Source organism: Megalobrama amblycephala, linkage group LG2 (genome assembly GCF_018812025.1).
Source record: "Megalobrama amblycephala isolate DHTTF-2021 linkage group LG2, ASM1881202v1, whole genome shotgun sequence".
Lineage (NCBI taxonomy): Eukaryota > Metazoa > Chordata > Actinopteri > Cypriniformes > Xenocyprididae > Megalobrama > Megalobrama amblycephala.
Genome location: NC_063045.1, coordinates 62108306 through 62131957, shown reverse-complemented (window position 1 = coordinate 62131957; position 23652 = coordinate 62108306). Strand labels below are relative to the sequence as shown.

At 36.2% G+C, this 23652-nt stretch overlaps 1 long non-coding RNA gene across 2 annotated transcripts in view; it reads left to right on the top strand.

The window, feature by feature from the left end:
• The window catches only part of LOC125262553, a 141770-nt gene that overhangs the window by 16859 nt on the left and 101259 nt on the right, over nt 1-23652 (top strand). For both annotated transcript variants that reach the window (XR_007183592.1, XR_007183591.1), the window contains 2 exons: nt 3258-3347; nt 8702-8766. This is a non-coding gene — a long non-coding RNA (uncharacterized LOC125262553). The remainder of the gene's footprint in view (nt 1-3257; nt 3348-8701; nt 8767-23652) is intronic.

Below are 23652 nucleotides of genomic sequence, written 5' to 3'. Positions count from 1 at the left end.
ATTGATGTAGTTGCTGTGGAGTTGATTCAACTCATCCACTAGCATGTGCCGTCATGTTCATCTTTTGTGTTGAATTGACCCTCGTTTGTGAAGCAGTCCGCCGTAAAATGACGACATGTCAACAACACTCTACTACAACAACTCTTCCTCTTCTCTAAAGCAGCCCAACATGGCCCCGCCCCCTTTGTTGTGTGTTCTCGGGGGCGGGGTTTATGTAAATTTAGGGTTTGTGATGTCACAAATCTGGGAAGAATCTCATATCAGCCGTTTGTTGCAATTTCTGTAAAAGAAAATATCTCTCTTTGCATTGAACTTTGAGCGTCGTGACTTTGCAGATGTTGTTTATGATCAAACAGCAACATTACACACTAACTAAAGTTAAAAAATCATAATCAAGATCGTCTTAAGCACATACTCACTGATTTTTGCGGTGTGATGCGTGTGTTCTTGTGTCGCGTTGCCGGTCACTGCAGTGGATCCGGAGGAGCCTGTGAGTGTTTCTCTCCATCAGTCACAGCGGGGTGGCAGGTTAGCAGCTGAAGGTGTGTCATTAGACCCCTGCCGACCGCCTCCTGGTCCGGCCCTCCTCACATTCGTCTTCATTAAAGAGCCGTTGACTGGGTCTCTCTGAGCAGATGGCCATTAATGTGGCCACCCTATCCACGGGGACTCTACCTGAGGACGCGTCACCCCTCCGAACGCAGGGACTCGCCTGTTTGAATCACTTCCCAGGCCAGTATATAAATGGTTACCGGTGGGTGGCGGGCGAAGGTACACGACAATACTCCTAATGAAGCCATAAGTACACTCACGCAAACGCCAAGTATGGCTGTTTTAGTGACATGATCAGGTCTAATGACTCAGACAATCACTTGTTCTGCTCTAAAACTATAGTTTAGCAGCGTGAACTGAATGTTAAATCTCTTTCTTTCCTCGCAATCAGATGAAACATCATTTCTTTTGCCCTGCCAGTATTTTATTATGGTGTTCTGTCCACATCAGAAGCATCTAATCAAGGCAGGGTTATTATAGTTAACTAAAGCTGAAACCAAAACCGTAAAGAAAAAACATTCAAATAAATAAAATAAAATATAGAAAAATTACAAATATACAATAAGCTAGTTGCAAAAGCAAGAAACTCTAACTAAAACTGAAATAAATATTAATAAAAACTCTATAGACATATTTAAAAAAATAATAAAAATATCAAAAACACAACAGAATGACTAAAACTTTAATATTTAATATTAATAAAAACTACAGTAACAATGATGCTAAAATAACATTGAATCAAGTCATTCATGAACCGTTCATGGTTCATCTAATATCATGAAAATCAGTATTTTTAAATATTTTTTATTTTTTTAAAAATTATAACGTGATGCTCAAAACATAAATTGGTGGTAGTGATCCAAAAATGGGATGCTAAGCAGTTTTAGTACTAGTTTGGTGTTCGCCGCAACTTGATGATTAAATTTCGTGGATTCTGAAGCAAAACTAACTTCTTTAAAACATCATCAGGCTTAATAACTCAAACAATCACTTGTTTTGTTTTTAAAAGTGCCCCATTATGCTATTTTAAAGTTTTGGCGTCTCCTACAACAGGTTTACATGCATTCAAGGTCAAAAACACGTTAATTTCCTCATAATATCAGCATCAGCTCTTTCCTCTCAGTGTCTGAAACGCTTCAATCAAGGATTCGCTCTCTCTAAACCCCGCCTTTCTGAGAGCTGCTCTGCTCTGATTGGTCAGAAACCAAACGCTCATTATCATATCTGAATCTCAGTTTCACCATATCAATCTCATCAAAGTGGATTTGTTTTGGCAGCAGAAAACAGCGTCTTCTTGACACGAACCAAACTCTTCCAGTCTCAGATACAACTACAGTGATTGAGGGCGGGGCAAAGAGACGCTGTTCAGCCAATCAAGACCAGAGGCGGGCATTATGCAAATGAGTTACAAACCTACGTAGGTTCAGTAGGAAGTGAGACTGAATTACTGACGACTCGTTTCAGGCAGTTCAGTATCGATTCTTTCTTTTAGGAGACAATAATCTTTAAAACTTTGCAGACCTTTATGGGTTGAGACTGGTTTGGTTTGGCTGTCACATCCGGTTTGAGCATTAGCTGAGATTGTAAGAGCTCGGCCTGTGTGAATTATGAACGAGAACAGACTGTGCACAGGCATTTAGGAGCATGTGAAATATTCACACTGAACTGAGATCAAGTCTGAATGACAAAATTCACTTTTTGACAGGATGCAAAACACAGAAAAACACATGCTTTCGTCTGTCGCACAACATGAGGAATATATGAAGTAACTTCAAGGTTCCTTGTGGGCTTGAATATTGCTAACGAAGATTTTCAGAGAACATTCTGCATCTTATATTTTCTTCTCCGCATCTGACCCGTCCTGTCCGTCAGGGGTCAGGGGTCAGAGGTCAGGCAGGTGTTCGGGGCAGCAGCTAAATTAAGAAAAGATGAGCCGCCCGAGGCTGTGCCACTTCACTTTACAACACTTGTGTGTTCAGAGCGTGACTCCAATGCTGAACACATTCATTTTAAAGCTTAGTTATCATCATTATAATCTGCTTAGAGGAAAAATGTACTGCTCAAAAATGTTCCTCCACATCTCAGGAGACTTCATTGAGAGAGATAATGTTAATGAAGAGTTTGCTTTATTGCAATCTAAGAGAAACAACTGCAATATCAACGTGATCTTATTTATGATCCTGTATAATCAAATAAGTGATAATCAAGGCAGTGGCAAAAAAATAAATCATCATTTTCATTTGCATAAGTTGAATTGTGAGCGGGGCTTCATGGTCCCACCCAATCAGAATGCAATGTTCATCACTTGCGTTTTAATTTTATTGATGTGCTCAAGAGATTACTCTTTGCTAAAGCAATACATCAAAATGGTAAATAAATTTCCCAGCAGAAGTGTCTAGCTGGTGACATTTAAAGTCATCTGATACACATCGATGGATGAATTAAAAGATTAAACTCTCAAAAGTGAAGTAAAGCTTTATGGAAGCAGATCTACACCAGCTGAGATCATGATATGTTATTTTTGCTCTGTGTTTAAAATGTTTCTGATGCTTTGATCTGCTTAAGATGATAATAGCAGTGAAATCTGATGTTATTTTGATATCATCGTTATGTTTGCATAAATATTAACAAACTGAATTAAAACAGTTGCATGCGGACTTTAATCCAGTATGATGTTTTTTGACACTTTTCCTCATGTGTTTCAGACAGCAGAAGTTGATGAATGAATTCGTCCTTCTACAGTGACGTGAGGTTCGTCCGGTGAGCATAATTGATTTACTGTCAGACAGACACTGGTAAGTGCTGAAATTAATGAATTTTTACTGTGGTGAATGTTTGACTCATAATAATTACATCTTGTGAATGGAATATCATATCAGCATGACATAATTAACATTCATGATATAAGCTTTTATAATCCCTATAAAGCTTCTGAATCATATTTCTAAGGCCTCTAAATGATCAACATGATCTGATAAACCTCAGTCTCCTCCAGTCCTTCTGTCTCTGATTGATAGCTTAGACTCTTTTTAGCAAATAAAAGTGTTTTAGTATAATTGAACAAACATCCTTCAGCTCGTGTGAAATCTGTTCTGATTTATATCAAGTAAACGTAAGAATAACTTTGTTATTGTTAGTAATATTTCAACTGGACTGAAGCAGGTTTACTTGATTATCCAGACATTATTTATTAGAAAATCATGATTGAGGAAGGTTTATTTGTTCATCTCTCAATCTTCATAGCATAATATGTTTTGATAATAAAACTAAGCATTTAAATATCATCTTACTGTGACATATTATTGGCAGATATTGATATTTATATGTATTTGCTATACTGTTATAAATATCAGCCTCAGAATTTCGTCACTTTTAGTCCATATAAATATCAGCATCTGCAGAAAATTGCATATAATCTCTGAATAAATCAAGCTGTTTTTTCCTCCATATTCACACTATATCAGACTGTATGAGCCCTAAAAGCCTGATCAAATATGATACTTTTTATATTTTGTCTTAATGTTCACTAAATTGATTTTTCTGACAATTATTTCATATGTCAAGCTTTACAGGGTTAAGTTTTGATGAATATATACTGATAGAAACGAGCCGGGTCTGTGATTATCGTCACTCATCACAAAGACAGCTGCACCTCTGTGAGAGCCGTGTGTTATTTTATCTTTGTCTTTATTAAGTCATAAAGCCGCTATCAGTTCTCCGTCTCAATCATCTTCTTTGCTAGTCGTCGTTCGTCTGCTTTAGATGGAGTGAGTGACACTGTGAGCTGTGAGGAGCTGACGGAGCATCATGAGGTCATTGGCAGCAGATGCGGCTTGTTAAGGCTCTGAGAGGCTTTTGGCTCGCGCGCCGTGGGGAAACCGATATATTTCCGTCATTCTGTCGCTCTAATGGACAGATTTCACTTCTCAGGCCGGCGATGAATGGACGCGACAGCTCCGAGTCAGAGTTCATTGGGACAGATGATTTTCTTGCAGGGACAAATCTGGCAACAACTGTAAGGTTACGGCGTCACAGACTGAGTGCTGCTAACGATCTTGTGTCTGCTGAGCTGAATGAGACGACAAACATCATCTGACTATGGCTTAGAGCTGCACGATTAATCATTAAAAGATTGCGATCTTGATTCAAACACAAACCTGATCTAATTCCTAAATGACAAGGAATCATATGTCTATTAAACCTTCGACAAGTTCGATCACAGTGTTTCAGATCTGATCCAGAGAAAGCAGTTGTCTTGTATAGATATGAAACTTTTCAACCACACAGTATCAGTATTTCTGTCTTACAATAATTCAGATGATCACAGATGTACTGAGATAAAAGTTTATAGCTTAGATATAAACACTGATGTCTACGGAAGTGATCAAAATACCTTTTGAAAGTAACTTGTTGCTTCAAATAAAGATTGTATCAATTACATCATTACACCAGTAGGTGGTGACAAGTGACTGTTAAAATATGTATTTGCCATTGAATCATTCATTCAAGAGATTCGTTCAAAAATGCTGATTCATCCAGTAATGAAACAAATGAAGTGTTTGAGTGAGTCATTGAATCATTCACTCAAGAGATTTGTTCAAAAACGCTGAGTCATCCATTAATGAAACAAGTGAAGTGTTTATGAGTGAGTCATTGAATCATTCATTCAAGAGATTCGTTCAAAATGCTGATTCATCCAGTGTATGAGTGAGTCACTGAATCATTCGTTCAAGAGATTCATTCAAAAACACTGATTCATCCATTAATGCAACAAGTGAAGTGTTTATGAGTGAATAATTGAATCATTCATTCATGAGATTCATTCGAAAACGCTGAGTCATCCATTAACGAAACAAGTGAACTGTTTGAGTGAATAATTGAATCATTCATTCAAGAGATTCATTCAAAAACACTGATTCATCCAGTTTATGAGTGAGTCATTGAATAATTCATTCAAGAGATTTGTTCAAAAAAGCAGATTCATCCAGCAATGAATCAAGTGAAGTGTTTATGAGTGAATCATTGAATCATTCATTCAAGTGATTTGTTCAAAAATGCTTATTCATTCAGCAGTGATACAAGTGAAGTGTTTATGAGTGAGTCATTGAATCATTCATTCAAGAGATTTGTTCAAAAATGCTGATTCATTCAGTAATGGAACAAGTGAAGTCTTAATGAGTGAGTCATTGAATCATTCATTCAAGAGATTTGTTCAAAAACGCTGATCCATCCATTAATGCAACAAGTGAAGTGTTTGAGTGAGTCATTGAATCATTCATTCAAGAGATTCGTTCAAAAACGCTGATTCATCCAGTTTATGAATGAGTCATTGAATCATTCATTCAAGAGATTCATTCAAAAATGCTGATTCATCCAGTAATGAGCCAAGTGAAGTGTTTATGAGTGAGTCATTGAATCATTCATTCAAGAGATTTGTTCAAAAATGCTGATTCATTCAGTAATGGAACAAGTGAAGTCTTAATGAGTGAGTCATTGAATCATTCATTCAAGAGATTTGTTCAAAACGCTGATTCATCCATTAATGCAACAAGTGAAGTGTTTGAGTGAGTCATTGAATCATTCATTCAAGAGATTCGTTCAAAAACGCTGATTCATCCAGTTTATGAATGAGTCATTGAATCATTCATTCAAGAGATTTGTTCAAAAACGCTGATTCATTCAGTTTATGAATGAGTCGTTGAATCAGTCATTCATGAGATTCATTCAAAAACGCTGAGTCATCCATTAATGAAACAAGTGAACTGTTTATTAGTGAATAATTGAATCATTCATTCAAGAGATTCATTCAAAAACGCTGATTCATCCAGTTTATGAGTGAGTCATTGAATCATTTATTCAAGAGATTTGTTCAAAAAAGCAGATTCATCCAGCAATAAATCAAGTGAAGTGTTTATGAGTGAGTCATTGAATCATTCATTCGAGAGATTCATTCAAAAATGCTGATTCATCAAGTAATGAAACAAGTGAAGTGTTTATGAGTGAGTCATTGAATCATTCATTCAAGAGATTTGTTCAAAAATGCTGATTCATCCAGTTTATGAGTGAGTCATTGAATCATTCATTCAAGAGATTTGTTCAAAAACGCTGATTCATCCAGCAATGAATCAAGTGAAGTGTTTATGAGTGAGTCATTGAATCATTCATTCAAGTGATTTGTTCAAAAATGCTTATTCATTCAGTAGTGATACAAGTGAAGTGTTTATGAGTGAGTCATTGAATCATTCATTCAAGAGATTTGTTCAAAAATGCTGATTCATTCAGTAATGGAACAAGTGAAGTCTTAATGAGTGAGTCATTGAATCATTCATTCAAGAGATTTGTTCAAAAACGCTGATTCATCCATTAATGCGACAAGTGAAGTGTTTGAGTGAGTCATTGAATCATTCATTCAAGAGATTCGTTCAAAAACGCTGATTCATCCAGTTTATGAATGAGTCATTGAATCATTCATTCAAGAGATTCATTCAAAAATGCTGAATCATCCAGTAATGAACCAAGTGAAGTGTTTTTGAGTGAGTCGTTGAATCATTCATTCATGAGATTCATTCAAACACGCTGAGTCATCCATTAATGAAACAAGTGAACTGTTTATGAGTGAATAATTGAATCATTCATTCAAGAGATTCATTCAAAAACGCTGATTCATCCAGTTTATGAGTGAGTCCTTGAATAATTCATTCAAGAGATTTGTTCAAAAAAGCAGATTCATCCAGCAATGAATCAAGTGAAGTGTTTATGAGTGAGTCACTGAATCATTAATTTGTTTATGAGTGAGTCATTGAATCATTCATTCAAGTGATTTGTTCAAAAATGCTTATTCATTCAGTAGTGATACAAGTGAAGTGTTTATGAGTGAGTCATTGAATCATTCATTCAAGTGATTTGTTCAAAAATGCTTATTCATTCAGCAGTGATACAAGTGAAGTGTTTATGAGTGAGTCATTGAATCATTCATTCAAGAGATTTGTTCAAAAATGCTGATTCATTCAGTAATGGAAGAAGTGAAGTCTTAATGAGTGAGTCATTGAATCATTCACTCGAAATTCATTCAAAAATGCTGATTCATCAAGTAATGAAACAAGTGAAGTGTTTATGAGTGAGTCATTGAATCATTCATTCAAGAGATTTGTTCAAAAACGCTGATTCATTCAGTAATGAAACAAGTGAAGTCTTAATGAGCGAGTCATTGAATCATTCACTCGAAATTCATTCAAAAATGCTGATTCATCCTGAAACAAGGGAAGTCTTTATGAGTGAGTCATTGAACCACTCATTCAAACCGATTTTATTTAAATACTTAATTAAAATTAATTAAACCTTTTTTAATAGGCTGCAGCAATTAATCATGCAGCTCTACTATGACTTCACACACATTGCCGTCTGTATTTGATCCAGGAAGATAGATATAAACATATCATCAGTTTAATTAACTTTAACTAACAAGATTCTCTTCATACCGTTGCCATGATGGTTGGTGATGATCTGAATGAGAAAAGCCAAAACCGAACGCAATATAACGCTATATAACATAAGTTGCATTGCATGTTGCATTACACATTTTAGTTTGCAACAATGCATGATATGAAGCTCACTGCAAAGAAATTATTTCTTGCTTAGTATTTCTGTCTTGTTTTCCAGTACAAACATCTAAACATTTTTAAATCAAGATACATTTATGAATGACTCTTGAGAAATGTGTCAAAATGAAGTAAGTTTAAGCTTAAAAGCAGAAAAAAGTCAAACATTATTTTTCTGACCCCATTGGCAGATATTTGTTCTTGTTTTAAGCACAAACTCACTTCATTTTGATGCATTTTCAGGAAAACAAGACTTCATATCTTCAGTCGTTTTGCTTCTCCAGTAAATGTATCTTGATTTAAGAATGTTCAGATGTTTTAGCTGGAAAACAATACAGAAATATTGAGGAAGAACTCATTTCTTTCACATGTTTTTGTAGTTAGAAGTGTTTGTCAGATCCAGTTGTCACTCTCAAGGTTTATGTATATTTAGAATGAAACCAAGGCTGTGAGTGATAGAGATACAGTGCTGTTTTAAGTCTAATTTATGAGTTTTTATTCAATGGATTTTTGTTAGAAAGACAAATAATCAGTGTTTTGTTTTGTTCTAGAGATTCTGGTCATTCAATCCAATCATCACGACAGCGTTTACATCGAGTCTGCCACAGAGAGCAAGGTATTTTACTTTGTGTTTAATCCATTTGACGTCTGACGTCTTCCGAATTTTAATATATCAAGCCACTAGTTGCAAATCAAAAATGTCATTGTGAGTCTCCAAATTAAATCTAGTTTGATTTCATCATGTAGCTCCGCCCCTTCCCCCGCCCCCAATCTAAAAACACGTATTTCTAATGCGTTCCGGGTGACTTTGTGTCCTGAAGCTAAAATATGAATATTCCGGTGAAATTCCAAAGGCAATCACATTTTCTGTCTCGGTAAGCAGCGAGTGTAGCTCGGGGTCATCCGCGGAGGTTGTTCCTCTTCCACAGGCGCTTTACATGAACCCCGAGGCTTACCTGTGTAATTAACTTTATTTCCCCTTATCAGTCCGCAGTGGATTGTTTCCTCGCGCTCGATTCCCCAGCGGAGCCCGTGTACTGTAATGACTCCTCTGTTCTCCTCCTCTCATCTGCTGAACGCCTCCTGCTCCAGATTATGATTAGAAGAGGCAGTTTGAGCACTTCAGTGTTTGTGTTTCCTTTCAGTAGCCAGTGCTGATCAGGGAATATATACACTACCGGTCAAAAGGTTTAATTAATATTTTTAATAAGTAAGGACACGCTAAATTGATCAAAAGTGACAGTAAAGACATTGTATAATGTTACAAAAGATTCTATTTCAGATAAATGCTGTTCTTTTGAACTTTCTATTCATCAGAGAATCCTGAATAATAAAATGTATCAGTTTTCACAAAAATATGAAACTGTTTTCAACACTGATAATAATCAGAAAATGTTTCTTGAGCAGCAAATCATCATATCAGAATGATTTCTGAAGGATCATGTGACACTGAAGACTGGAGTAATGATGCTGAAAATTCAGCTTTGATAACTGGATATAAATTACATTTTACTATATATTCACAGATATTTTAAATTTGTCAGTCTGACATTTAACCCAACTGCTGGGTTTGTCCATATTTACCTCAACTTGGGTTATTTTTAACCCAGCATTTATTAGAGTGAGGATGATAAAAACCTCAAGAAACGTTCTCAGAGCGTTCTGGCAAGGTTATCTCAAAGTTATGAACAAACGTTTTTCCAGTAACGTTAATAGAACGTTGCTCAAAATGAACTGGTCTTTAAGTTCTTAAAGCATTGTTCATGGAGCATATTTTCATTGTTAACATATGTCTAATAACGCATTTAACATTTAAGAACATCTAATAATGCATTTAAAAGTGCCCTAGATTATGTTTTTAAAAGATGTAATATAAGTCTAAGGTGTCCCCTGAATGTGTCTGTGAAGTTTCAGCTCAAAATACCCCATAGATTTTTTTTATACATTTTTTTAACTGCCTATTTTGGGGCATCATTATAAACGCGCCGATTTTATGCTGCGGCCCCTTTAAATCTCGTGCTCTCCGCCCACAGAGCTCGCGCTTGCCTTGAAAAGTGCCTTAACAAAGTTTACACAGCTAATATAACCCTCAAAATGGATTTTTACAAAGTGTTCGTCATGCATGCGGCATGCATGCGTCGGATTATGTGAGTATTGTATACTGTTATATTGTTTACTTCTGATTTTGAATGAGTTTGATAGTGCTCCGTGGCTAACGGCTAATGCTACTCTGTTGGAGAGATTTATAAAGAATGAAGTTGTGTTTATGAATTATACAGACTGCAAGTGTTTAAAAATGAAAATAGCGACGGCTCTTGTCTCCGTGAATACAGTAATAAACGATGGTAACTTTAACCACATTTAACAGTACATTAGCAACATGCTAATGAAACATTTAGAAAGACAATTTACAAATATCACTAAAAATATCATGATATCATGGATCATGTCAGTTATTATTGCTCCATCTGCCATTTTTCGCTATTGTTCTTGCTTGCTTACCTAGTCTGATGATTTGGTTGTGCACAGATCCAGATGTTAATACTGGCTGCCCTTGTCTAATGCCTTTTATAATGTTGGAAACGTGGGCTGGCATATGCAAATATTGGGGCGTACACCCTGACTGTTACGTAACAGTCGGTGTTATGTTGAGATTTGCCTGTTCTTCGGAGGTCTTTTAAACAAATGAGATTTATATAAGAAGGAGGAAACAATGGAGTTTGAGACTCACTGTATGTCATTTCCATGTACTGAACTCTTGTTATTTAACTATGCCGAGATATATTAAATTTTTAATTCGAGGGCACCTTTAACATGATTAACATTCATCTTATAATGCATTTAAACAACTTACTGCTCATTACAGAACATTCAGAGAACATTCAAAAGGAACATTCCCATGATATTTTCAAAATTTTAAAATGGAACCTTCGCTTTAATATTTTCTCTAACGTGTGCAATAACCAAGAAAAAAGTTTTTAATTTATTCGGGCATTTTGCTGGCGCCGATAGCCTTGTGGGCAGCGCGGCTGACATATGAGTGTCATCTCTCTCTCCCACTTCTCTTACTGTCCTATCATAATAAAGGCAAAAACGACAAAAATAAATATTAAAAAACTGGACGTTTTGAATGTTCGGAGAACATTATGTTTTCATAACTTAATGGGAACATTAGAGCATATTTTTGTCGGCTGTCTCGTCTGACCGCTGGTTAATGATTCCAGCATTAAACAGCCTTTATAATCACAATCTGTTCTGTGTCTTTAATGCATTCATATTGTGCTACTGTAGATAAACTAATGCCACAACAGTTGAAAGTGCAGACAGTTCAGAAATCATTATGCCAGTGGGGTAAATCTAAAGCACTTATAAGCCGTCTGTGTGAAATGATAACATTGATTAAAGCCAGAGAACAGACAGAGTTTGTGCTGAAACATCAGTTCAGTTTCCACTCAGACCTCACAAACGCCACACATGCTTGAGAAGCTTCTTTCCCAGATCTGCGTATCTGTGACTGTTAAAGTGAATCAATGAACACGTGAGTGATGAATCTGAAGCACAGCATCTGTGCGTCGACCTTCCGTGTCAGCAGCGCGCAAGTTAGTTAGTTTGACGGAGGTGTTGGTTAGTGGCTCTCGTGGGACGGGAGGTTTAATTACCCTAATCTTGCATTGGAGAGTCTCTTCTTGATCTGTGCGGTAATGATCTGCTACTGAAGTCCTGATTACAGAATCTCGTCTGCTCTCATAATCAAAGTTTAATTCCATTATGAAATAATAAAAAGCATGAATCCGCTATGAAATGTGTGCTCGTTCACAGCGGGTTCAGCGTTGGCTGGAAACTGTTTCTTTACAAACTAAAACTACAGGCAAACTTTAATTAACTACAGAAACCATGTTATGTATAGGTATGAAAATTTGCAGTCACACAGTATCATTATTTCTGTCTCACAATAATTCAGATTATCATAGAAGTACTGGGATAAAAGTTTATAGTTAATAAACACTGATGTCTATGGTATAGCGATAAAAATAGAGTAAATCACCTTTTGAAAGTAACTTGATGCTTCAAATAAAGATTGTATCAATTTACACCAGAAGGTGGCGACAAGTTACTGTTAAAACATGTATTTGTCATTGAATCATTCACTCAAGAGATTCGTTCAAAAATGCTGATTCATCCACTAATGAAACAAATGAAGTCTTTATGAGTGAGTCATTGAATCATTCACTCAAGAGATTCATTCAAAAACACTGATTCATCCAGTAATGAAACAAGTGAAGTCTTTAAAAGTGAGTCATTGAATCATTCATTCAAGAGATTTGTTCAAAAACACTGATTCATCCAGTAATGAAACAAGTGAAGTCTTTAAAAGTGAGTCATTGAATCATTCATTCAAGAGATTTGTTCAAAAATGCTGATTCATTCACTAATGAAACAAGTGAAGTGTTTATGAATGAGTCATTGAATCATTCACTCAAGAGATTCGTTCAAAAACACTGATTCATCCAGTAATGAAACAAGTGAAGTCTTTAAAAGTGAGTCATTGAATCATTCATTCAAGAGATTTGTTCAAAAATGCTGATTCATTCACTAATGAAACAAGTGAAGTGTTTATGAACGAGTCATTGAATCATTCACTCAAGAGATTTGTTCAAAAATGCTGATTCATTCACTAATGAAACAAGTGAAGTGTTTATGAATGAGTCATTGAATCATTCACTCAAGAGATTCGTTCAAAAACACTGATTCATCCAGTAATGAAACAAGTGAAGTCTTTATGAGTGAGTCACTGAATCATTCACTCAAATGATTAACATGCTTTTGATTTTGTATCATTTGATTTAAATGAACCGTTTGAACAAACTGATTCACTAAAATGAATCTGAGCTTTGCCATCAGTTGGTGGTTTGTAGATGATTTTCATAGTTCAGATGAGACTGAAAAATATTAAATGTTTGTGGTCTGTTCAGGTTTCTGACAAGAATAAACATTAAACACCTTCTTTATCTAGTAGAACAGATTTCAGCTTTTATCAAGTCACATTTATTTCTATAGGCTTTGCAGACACAGTTAAATTAATAATATTGCTGAATATTAAGTGTCTTTCAAACTTCAACTGAGCAAGCCAAAGACGACAGTGGCCTTGTTTTATTATACAACAGAAACAGATGAAACGTTAAGATATTGATGGTGTAGAAAGAGCTGGTTTCAGTTTGTCCACCTCTGCTGAAATGTGTCTCAGCTCGATGTGCTTGAATAATCACAGTCTCTAAAATGAGGCAGATGCTCTCAGATGATTTGCACCCAGATGCTTCTGATGTGGGCCGCGTTCTTCTGTCCTTGTCTGAAGTTCTGGATGTCTCTATGGAGAGTCTCAGACTGAAGTTTGATTAGTGGAAGGCGTGTGATTGGTCAGTTCTGGGTGATGGGAGGAGCATGATGACTCTGTTATTGGCATATTTTGCCAAGAAAACATTACTTCAGTCTTTCCACTTAAAAATTTATTTCAGTCCATTACACGCTGTTTCTTTGTGATTATTTGTGAAATTTCCGAGTGAAACATGCCATTCTCTCCCGTGCATGTTCACGCTGCGAAGTTCTGCTTGCATGTAAATGCACTTATAAACTTTATGGACTACTTTGACATGTTTTTTCTCAGAGCTCCAAATCAATCCTTAGTTCAGATGAGTTCAGAGCTGTTGATAAGTCGTGTTTCGATGGGACAAATGAATCCGTTTCGTTTCCATCAACGTCTCTTAAGGCGTCCGTCTACAATGCACCGTTGTTTCTCAGACCCTTTTAATCTAATTGGACATTAAGCTGCTGTCATTATGCTGGTTGTTTATGGTGCGTATGAGCTTGCCTTTACCTTTTCATCACGGCAAACATTTCTACATCAGCAACCTAATTAAATAGAATGTATCAAACGAGAGGGCTGATGCACGGCCAAACGTGTCACTCAATAAATCTCCCTTATGATGCTTCCACACGACGCATCATTTATGTTGTTTATAGGCCTCGGGAAAAGGTGGCCGTGATGGATGGATGCTGGAGGAGGTTCTTCACATTAGTTGGCACAGGTTGGCGTTGTTCAAGCAACTGAGCTCTAGTTTTATTCAAGCATGTCATTTTTACACGTCTAATGACTCAAAATGAAATATCGTTGGTCTTGTCTGATCTTGCTATAATCCTTCATGCTGCTCGCTAATGCAATTATGGTTTTAATTATTTATTTATTTTGTGGCTTTATAGCTTTTTTCAGGGTAGATGCCATTTGATGCAAATAAAAATGAAGCTGTGCAACACTTAAGTCACCTTTCCACTATATCTCAGACATTGATTATCGTAGTCACTTTCAAACTGGTCACTTGTTCACTATTAATCTCTGCCATTTTACAGAAAAAGTGTTTAAGTGGAAAAATACTGGTAATTCTCCAAAGCTGTTTGGCAAGCTGTTTTAAATTTCATATTTGAAAACAACAATGAAATCTGACAACAGCTATCTGATAAATCTTGTTTCTAAACGCTCAAATCGTGACAAAAAACAGCATTTTTCAAGCTGACAAGGTAATGCGCATGTGCAGTCTTAAGCGTACGTCTCTGTAGGAAGCACTCGTCTGACTGTTTCTATAGGAACCGGATCTTCTAACGGCCGCTGCAGTGATGTGATGACTTTACCAACCGGCGGTTGGCTCTTATTTAGAAGGCGGGACTTATTCCGCCATATTGCGCATTACACTTTCTCCCATTCATAATAATATGAGTGCACTCTTTGTTTATACATCATTCAAGGATTTTTTTTTTCCCAAAACGTTTTAGTTGGACAGACATTTTTTTAAATGTTACTACTTGTTTCAGAGAACAATTAAAAGTAACGCTCCCATAATGTTTGAACAATGGAATGTTTCCAAAAGATTTGCATAACCAACAAAACATTTAAAAACTGGATATTTTGAACAATGGTCAGGAAACATTCAGAAATAATGTTTTCATAACTTAATGGAAACGTTAGCAAATGATTTTTTTTTTTACTAAGATCTATTAAAGTTTAATATTGTGAATTTTACTTTTGGAAAAAATGACATTTGAGTGTTGCAATATGCAATAACCAGTCGGTTATTAGCAGGTGGGAATTTAATTATGTATGTCCAAATTGGAATTTCTCACACTATAAATGGCGGAATATGGACTGAAGCGATGACTCACCTCAGTTCAACGCTGCAGGGAGAGAATATATGTAATATACGGCTCCTGTCTTGAGGTTAACAAATTATATATACGCATACATGTGTGTGGGATGGTGTCGGTGCTCCGGAGAGTCTGCGATGGGCTTCTATCTTTAGGGAGAGACGCAGCATTAGCAGGCATTGTCTAAAGGTGCTGCAGGAAAAAGGTGATTTTCTTCTGGCTGGAGGCTCTTGAGAGATTCCCTTCATGCCTTTATGCACGGAGCGCCAGTGTGTCCCCTCTTCATGGGTGTTTAAGCAAGCACTTTAAATGGAAATGCACTTGACATTTTAGGAGGAGATGCAATCATCAGACATTAGAATGCAGCTGACATCACTCGGAATGAGTGGAATTCTTCCTCTCGCTCTCTCTCTCTCGTCTTCTCATTGTGGAGCTGACTGAAGATAACATTCGCAAATTTATAGAGCACAGATGCTGCGTTTTCTCAAAATAGGGCATATTGTATTAAACGAGTGTGTGTGAGTGAGAGAACGAGGAGTCTGTATTCCAAATCAAATCTGTGCTTTTGCTGCTGTGGAAAAACTTGTATTCCTCTTTATTTAAGAGCCAAACAGTGATGCAAAGCTGCTTCATCATGACAAGTTTCCAGCCTTCTCAAACAAATGAAACGAACATTTCCACTGCATTATGATAATAATATAATGACATTAAAGCATTTAGTACACTGAAAAAGGGTGTGGGATTTTAGTTACTTTTTAGGGAGTAATGCAAAAGTAACGTAACATTACTTTCCATGAAAAATAGCTACGTAACACAATTAGTTATTTCTTTAAGGGAGTAACACAACTCATTACTTTCCATAAAAGTAACTAAGTAACACAATTAGTAATGTAACACATTACTTTCCATAAAAGTAACTAAGTAACACAATTAGTTACTTTTTAGGGAGTAACGCAAAGTAACGTAACACATTGCAACACAATTAGTTACTTTTTAGGGAGTAACGCAAAGTAACGTAACACATTGCTTTCCATAAAAGTAACTAAGTAACACAATTAGTTACTTTTTAGGGAGTAACGCAAAGTAATGTAACACATTGCTTTCCATAAAAAGTAACTAAGTAACACAATTAGTTACTTTTTAGGGAGTAACGCAAAGTAACATAACACATTGCTTTCCATAAAAAGTAACTAAGTAACACAATTAGTTACTTTTTAGGGAGTAACGCAAAGTAACGTAACACATTGCAACACAATTAGTTACTTTTTAGGGAGTAACGCAAAGTAACGTAACACATTGCAACACAATTAGTTACTTTTTAGGGAGTAACGCAAAGTAACGTAACACACTGCAACACAATTAGTTACTTTTTAGGGAGTAACGCAAAGTAACGTAACACATTGCTTTCCATAAAAGTAACTAAGTAACACAATTAGTTACTTTTTAGGGAGTAACGCAAAGTAACGTAACACATTGCAACACAATTAGTTACTTTTTAGGGAGTAACGCAAAGTAACGTAACACACTGCAACACAATTAGTTACTTTTTAGGGAGTAACGCAAAGTAACGTAACACATTGCTTTCCATAAAAGTAACTAAGTAACACAATTAGTTACTTTTAGGGAGTAACGCAAAGTAACGTAACACATTGCAACACAATTAGTTACTTTTTAGGGAGTAACGCAAAGTAACGTAACACACTGCAACACAATTAGTTACTTTTTAGGGAGTAACGCAAAGTAACGTAACACATTGCTTTCCATAAAAGTAACTAAGTAACACAATTAGTTACTTTTTAGGAGTAACGCAAAGTAACGTAACACATTGCAACACAATTAGTTACTTTTTAGGGAGTAACGCAAAGTAACGTAACACACTGCAACACAATTAGTTACTTTTTAGGGAGTAACGCGAAGTAACGTAACACATTGCTTTCCATAAAAAGTAACTAAGTAACACAATTTGTTACTTTTTAAGGGACTAATGCAAAAGTAACATAACACATTACTTTCCATAAAAGTAACTAAGTAACGCAATTACAGTAGTTACTTTTTAGGGAGTAACGCAATATTGTAATGCATTACTTTTAAAACTTTCTAAAGTGCATTATACAATATACAGTATATTTTCAAAAAAGCTTACTAAAACAGGAACTAACAGTGTTATGTTGTAAAATGAATCAGTTATGAATTATGAATTCAATTCACACATGTATTAAACAAGTGTGTGAGTGAGTGAGTATGAGAGACTGAGAGAATTCATTCCAAACATCTGTGCTTACTAAAATTCCCTTTTTTTAAAGGAACATAACAGTGTTAATGTTACAGCCGTAAAATGAAATTAACATTTCCATCAGATTTAATTGACAATGAATTGAAAAATGATTTACTTTTAAACAATTTTCACAAATTTCAAATCACTAATTCAATTAAAACAAGTTAACAAAATCAATATAAAGACATGTATTAAAGTTGTCTTGTGAAGTCCACCAACGAAAACGTGTGAAAGAGTGAACAGAAAGAGTTTAGTGTTTATCTTTCTCTCGCTCTTTTTCTGCCTGGTTTCATGTAGCTTGTTTTTGCAGGCCTCCTCGAGGGAAGCACCCCCTTATTACTGCAATTACGATCTGTACACATTTCATTAAACTAATATGTGTGTGTCTGGGCCGCTGAGCATGTGTGAACACATCTCCCAGCTGGAACCCATCCTCTGCCCGCAGCTTAACTGTGCCGACGAGCCATCAGCGCTGAATAACAGGTGGCGAGAGCGACGCTTCATCCTCCCGTCACAATGAGAATCGCCCGACACTCTAACATTCCTCCTTTTTTTGTCTTTTGAATCTCATTGCAGTGTCTTTCATTGTGGGAATTGTTCATTAGTGCTTCGTTCACTGAAGAAATCATCTCTGGGGTCAAGAGCGTTCGATTATCAGCTGCTCTTGACGGCTGTTATCGCTTTATTTATGCCGCTGCTTTTATTTGGGGTTTGCAGCCTGCTGTGTGTTTAATGAAATGTGTCCCAAATATTCGAGGAAAAGGACCGTAAATGATCAAAGTGAGCATTGCCGCAATAAAACATAATCACCTATGAGATTAAACAATGAAAATGTCAAGTCTGGGAAATTAACAGGCTCAAAACCCACAGGAAAGTTGGACATCAAAATATCACTTGCTTCTCCAGTTTAGCAGAGAGATGAAATGAAGAGCAAATGAGAAGTTTGCTGAAACTCCCCGGATTGAAAGGCTTTCTCACATGCGTCTCGAGATCTCAACAATGATTTCTCAGATTTGGCATGATACTAAAGGTTTGCAGAATTAACTCAATTATTTCACATCAACTGATCTGAGCTGCTCCACATGCATTTTGTAGCTCTATCTACCTTTTTTAGTAAAACTTCAGATTAGAATGCTGAATAATAGAAGAATGAGTGCAAATGGTAAAATTATTTATGCTATACAAATCATTGTGTTTATAATTACAACAATATAGGCTACATTAAAATAATATGATAAGAAATACCCGTTTGCAATATGGAGCTGTTTTGTACAGCTACGGTTAATGTTGCCTCACATATTGAAGTTACAAATGGCCGCACCGCTCTTACGTTAGAAATAAGGTGTATATTCTTAATGTATAACAACTTTGTGTTTTCATTTTCATCAGGGAAAAAGTTGTGGAACATAAACATCTCTGTTTAAGTCAAATGAACTATGAAAGAGCAGAAACACGTTCGTGCATATGGAAACTCGCCTGCATCAATACTTTAAATCACAGACTAGAGCGTGAAATACTCACATCACAAACACAAGAACTCTGAAGCGTACTCCTTCCCCTTCATTTCAAACCTCCTCTGAGGACGAGAGCGTCGCTTCACTGTCTGTCTGAACACTTTCCCTGGGAAATTAATTCCATTAAACAAGTTTCACCTCAGATATTTCCATTAATATGTCCAGCATGAGGAGAGAGATAGACTGAGAAAATAAACAGTTTTGAGCCTGCTGGCCTTAAATGAGCTAGTCTGGGCACAACTCGCCTGGTCAGACTGGGAGACCAGCTTAAACCAACCATGACCAGCAAACTGAATTTAATTAGTTTAATCCGTTTCTATTTCAGCAGTGTGAATGTTGTATGAGGTCATGGCTGATAGTCACAAGTCACATTTCTTTCCAGTGTTGATGGTAACGCATTACAAGTAACATGGGTTACGTAATCAGATTACTTTTTTCACAAGTCAACAAGAAAAGTAGCTAATTACATAAATTTACAACAAAATATCTGAGTTATTTTTTCAAAAGTTAAAATGGCAGCACTGCGAGGTTTGTTTGAGCTGCGCCCTCTACTGTACAGGTGTGAATTTGCATTTCCTTCAGCCCAAGGCTTATTTATTTCACTTTTGGTGTGAAAGAGCCTTTATATTTGGCAAAAACCTTTTTTTTGTTAACAAAAAACAAACAAGCCCAGCCCAGGTGAGAAAGCTTAAAAAGTAACTAAGTAACGCAATTAGTTACTTTTTAGGGAGTAATGCAAAAGTAATGTAACATTCCTTTCCATAAAAGTTACTAAGTAACATTTCTCTCAGGACCACTATCGTCAAATATGATTGATAATTGCATAGAGTTTGTATTGGCAAAGGTAACGCAAAAGTAACGCATTACTTTCCATAAAAAGTAACTAAGTTACACAATTAATTATGTTTTAGGGAGTAACGCAAAAGTAACGTAACGGATTACTTTCCATAAAAAGTAACTAAGTTACACAATTAATTACTTTTTAGGGAATAGCGCAAAAGTAACAGAACACATGACTTTCATAAAAGTAACTAATTAGTTACTCTTTAGGGAATAATGCAAAAGTAATGTAACACATTAATTTACATAAAAATTAACTAAGTTACACAATTAATTACTTTTTAGGGAGTAACGCAAAAGTACAGAACACATGACTTTCATAAAAGTAACTAATTAGTTACTCTTTAGGGAATAATGCAAAAGTAACGTAACACATTAATTTACATAAAAAGTAACTAAGTTACACAATTAATTACTTTTTAGGGAGTAATGCAAAAGTAACAGAACACATGACTTTCCATAAAAGTAACTAAGTAACGCAATTAGTTACTTTTTAGGGAATAATGCAAAAGTAATGTAACACATTAATTTCTACAATTAGTTACTTTTAAAAGGGAGTAACTCAATACTGTAATGCATTACTTTTAAAACTTTCTGTAGTGCTTTATATAATAAATATTTTAAAACAGGAAAATAACAGTGTTAATGTTGTAAAATTAATCATCTATTAATGAAAATTAATTATTCAAAATTTAAAAATTCAATTCAGCAATAAAGCAGCTCTACAGAAAACAACAATGCCATTATACACATCAGTTTAGTTCATTGTTGATTCATTTCAGTTCAGTAACAGTGTTGATGTTGCAAAGATAGCAACATTATTCAACTCAATTCAGTTTGTTTTGTTCTCATCAGTAGTAGTTAGTGAAGTTAAATCGATGATATTATTAGTCTACTGAATATTAATTGTCTTTTATACCCCAGCATCATCTGTGTTCTGTGTATTTCTGACCATGTTTGGTTTGTATCTTGATTTTATATCACGTTTCTGGAATTGAGTTAGTGATAGCATTTTATCTGTCATTCCTTCTTGAAGTATAAAACACTCTCAGAGATAAATGTGTCTGCTGTAGAGAAACGTCATGTTATTTTTGCGGTGGAGAGCAGAGGAGACTGACTCAAGATATCTAACTCAGATGTTGAGTGCCGTAATCGACACAAATCCAAAAGCTCCTCGGTGACCCATCTTCCCAAGTCTCCGTATTGTTTGGTATGATGTGTTGTCATAGCAACAGGCAGACAAAAGGAGCGCATGCAGGAAAAAGGGCTTTCTGTACTCGCAGTGATTTTTCTATCTAATGGAGCTAATGTATAAGCAGAAGGTAAAAGCATTCTTGTGTATTCCAGCAAATGGGCGGCTTTTGGCTCTGAGAGAAAATAGCACTTCACCATAGTAACTGCAGCGTGACTAAAGCCGCTCACCTCACAGATGCCACGCCGCGCGTCAAATCCCGCTAATTGTAACATGTCACGGGTCGCTTCAGGTGCCGCGAGGAAGAGGTGAAAACTAACGTCGGAAAACAACATATTGCGTTATGTTTTAATTATGCTAGATTATGATCCTTGAAGGATCATTCATCAAGCTGTTGCCATTTGGATTTGTACTGAAGGCTTCCAGGCGACAATCCAGTTCTGGGTACATTTGGGCCAAACTTCTTATTTAAAGACCACGGTTTATTTTGAACATCAATGAACAATGCATGCTGTTATAGATGCCAACTCATCATCATTCACTCACCCGCAGGTCACACTCTAAAAAACACTGGGTTAAAAACAACCCGAGTTTCTTTGAAAATGGACAAACCCAGTGTTTGGGCTGTTTTAACCCAGCAATTGGGTTGTTTTAACCCAGTAAATGGGTTGTTTTAACCCAGCGAACTGGGTTGTTTTAACTAGAGATGTTCCGATATCCCTTTTCCATTCCCGATACCGATTCCGATACCTGAGCTCAGGGTATCGGCCGATACGAGTACTGATTCGATACCTGGGTGCAGAGCTCTGAAACTGAATCAAATGTAATCGTTTTGAACAGAAATGCTCATTTGAAATGGCCATTAACCGGTTAATAACGTTATTTTTTCGTTCTATTTAATATTTTGATTTGGCAGTCAACCAATCACAATTTCAAATAGTACAGCCTATGCAAATGTGACGCTGAAATGCCCGCGCTCAGGCTCTACAGTGAGCTCACGCGCTGACGCGCTCAGCCCAGCTGTCAAGTCTTCATAGGTTAGTCACAATGGCAATGCCCTGGCATTAGTTTTTCCGATGATATATGTCACCAACAGTCAAGCATTAGGCCTACATTTAAGTGAAAATGAATGTCAAGTAAGCTAATATGCAGCTTGTTGTGCGTTTTGAAACCAGCGAAAATGACAGGATATGTAGAACATGAGTTCACACAACGCCACATCACGCACATGCAGCGGTTCAACTATAAATATAGTATAAAACTATAGACTAACATAACACATATACAATAAAACGGAATATTTAGGCCTATAGGCTATGCAAAATATTTCACCATATAATTAGGTCTACAGATTAACAAAACGAAAGTGGTTCATTGTGGCGCACTCCAACGATCTAGGAAAGGAAACAGACATTCTGCTTGTTTTCGTTATTTAAATGTCTTTTGTAAATGTATGAATTATGTCTGGCTTTTAAATTCCGACCATAAACCATAAATTACGGAGTACAGTTTAGGAAAAAACGTTCCAGTGGTCGCGCCGGCACCTCATGCGCGCGCACACAAATTCTTGCATTGCTTACTTGATATCGCAGCTGTTAAATATTAAAATAAAATACAATCAACCAAACATATAAAACTTTACACTGCTCAATTCAATTCTGTAAAACAATCTGCCGTCCCGTGACCACTGCCTGACTGTGCTGTTATGTGAAGGATGTTGTCGATAATGCAAGTGAAGTGCAAAGCTTAGGCTACATAATAAATAGCCTAATAGTTTAGCATTTCTCTCGAAAATGGAACCTGCCGAATGAGAAAGGTATGCTTCAGATTCACTTTAAGTTAATTCGTTTAGCATCTTATTTAGTTTTATTTCTAATAAATAACCCTGTTTTTCACTTCTTCGCTGCTCTAAACAGTGGTTGCTTATGGCAACACAGCACAACTTCCTGTGTTTGCATTCTGAGCCGCGAAGAAGAATTGATTTCCGATTTGCTGCGTTAAGCAAAGATAGTGGGCACAACTAGATATTGTTTAAGAAAATGGTATCGGATCGGTACATGAGTTTAATTACTCGCCGATACCGATGCTAGAATTTTTTTTGTATCGGTGGTATTTCCGATACTAGTATCGGAATCGGAACAACCCTAGTTTTAACCCAGCAAATCGGGTTGTTTTAACCCAGCAAATTGGCTGTTTAAACCCAGCATTTGGGTTGTTTTAACCCAGCGATTGGGTTGTTTTAACCCAGCAAATTGAGTTGTTTTAACCCAGCGATTGGGTTGTTTTAACCCAGCAAATCAGGTTGTTTTAACCCAGCATTTGGGTTGTTTTAACTAGAGCCCGACCGATATGGATTTTTGGGGGCCGATGCCGATATTAACTCAAAAAGAGCCGATTTATAAGCCGATATTTTGATTTTGAAAATAAACTGGATATTAGACCCATTTCCTATAAACTACACTTACACAACATTCAATAGCAAAATATCTG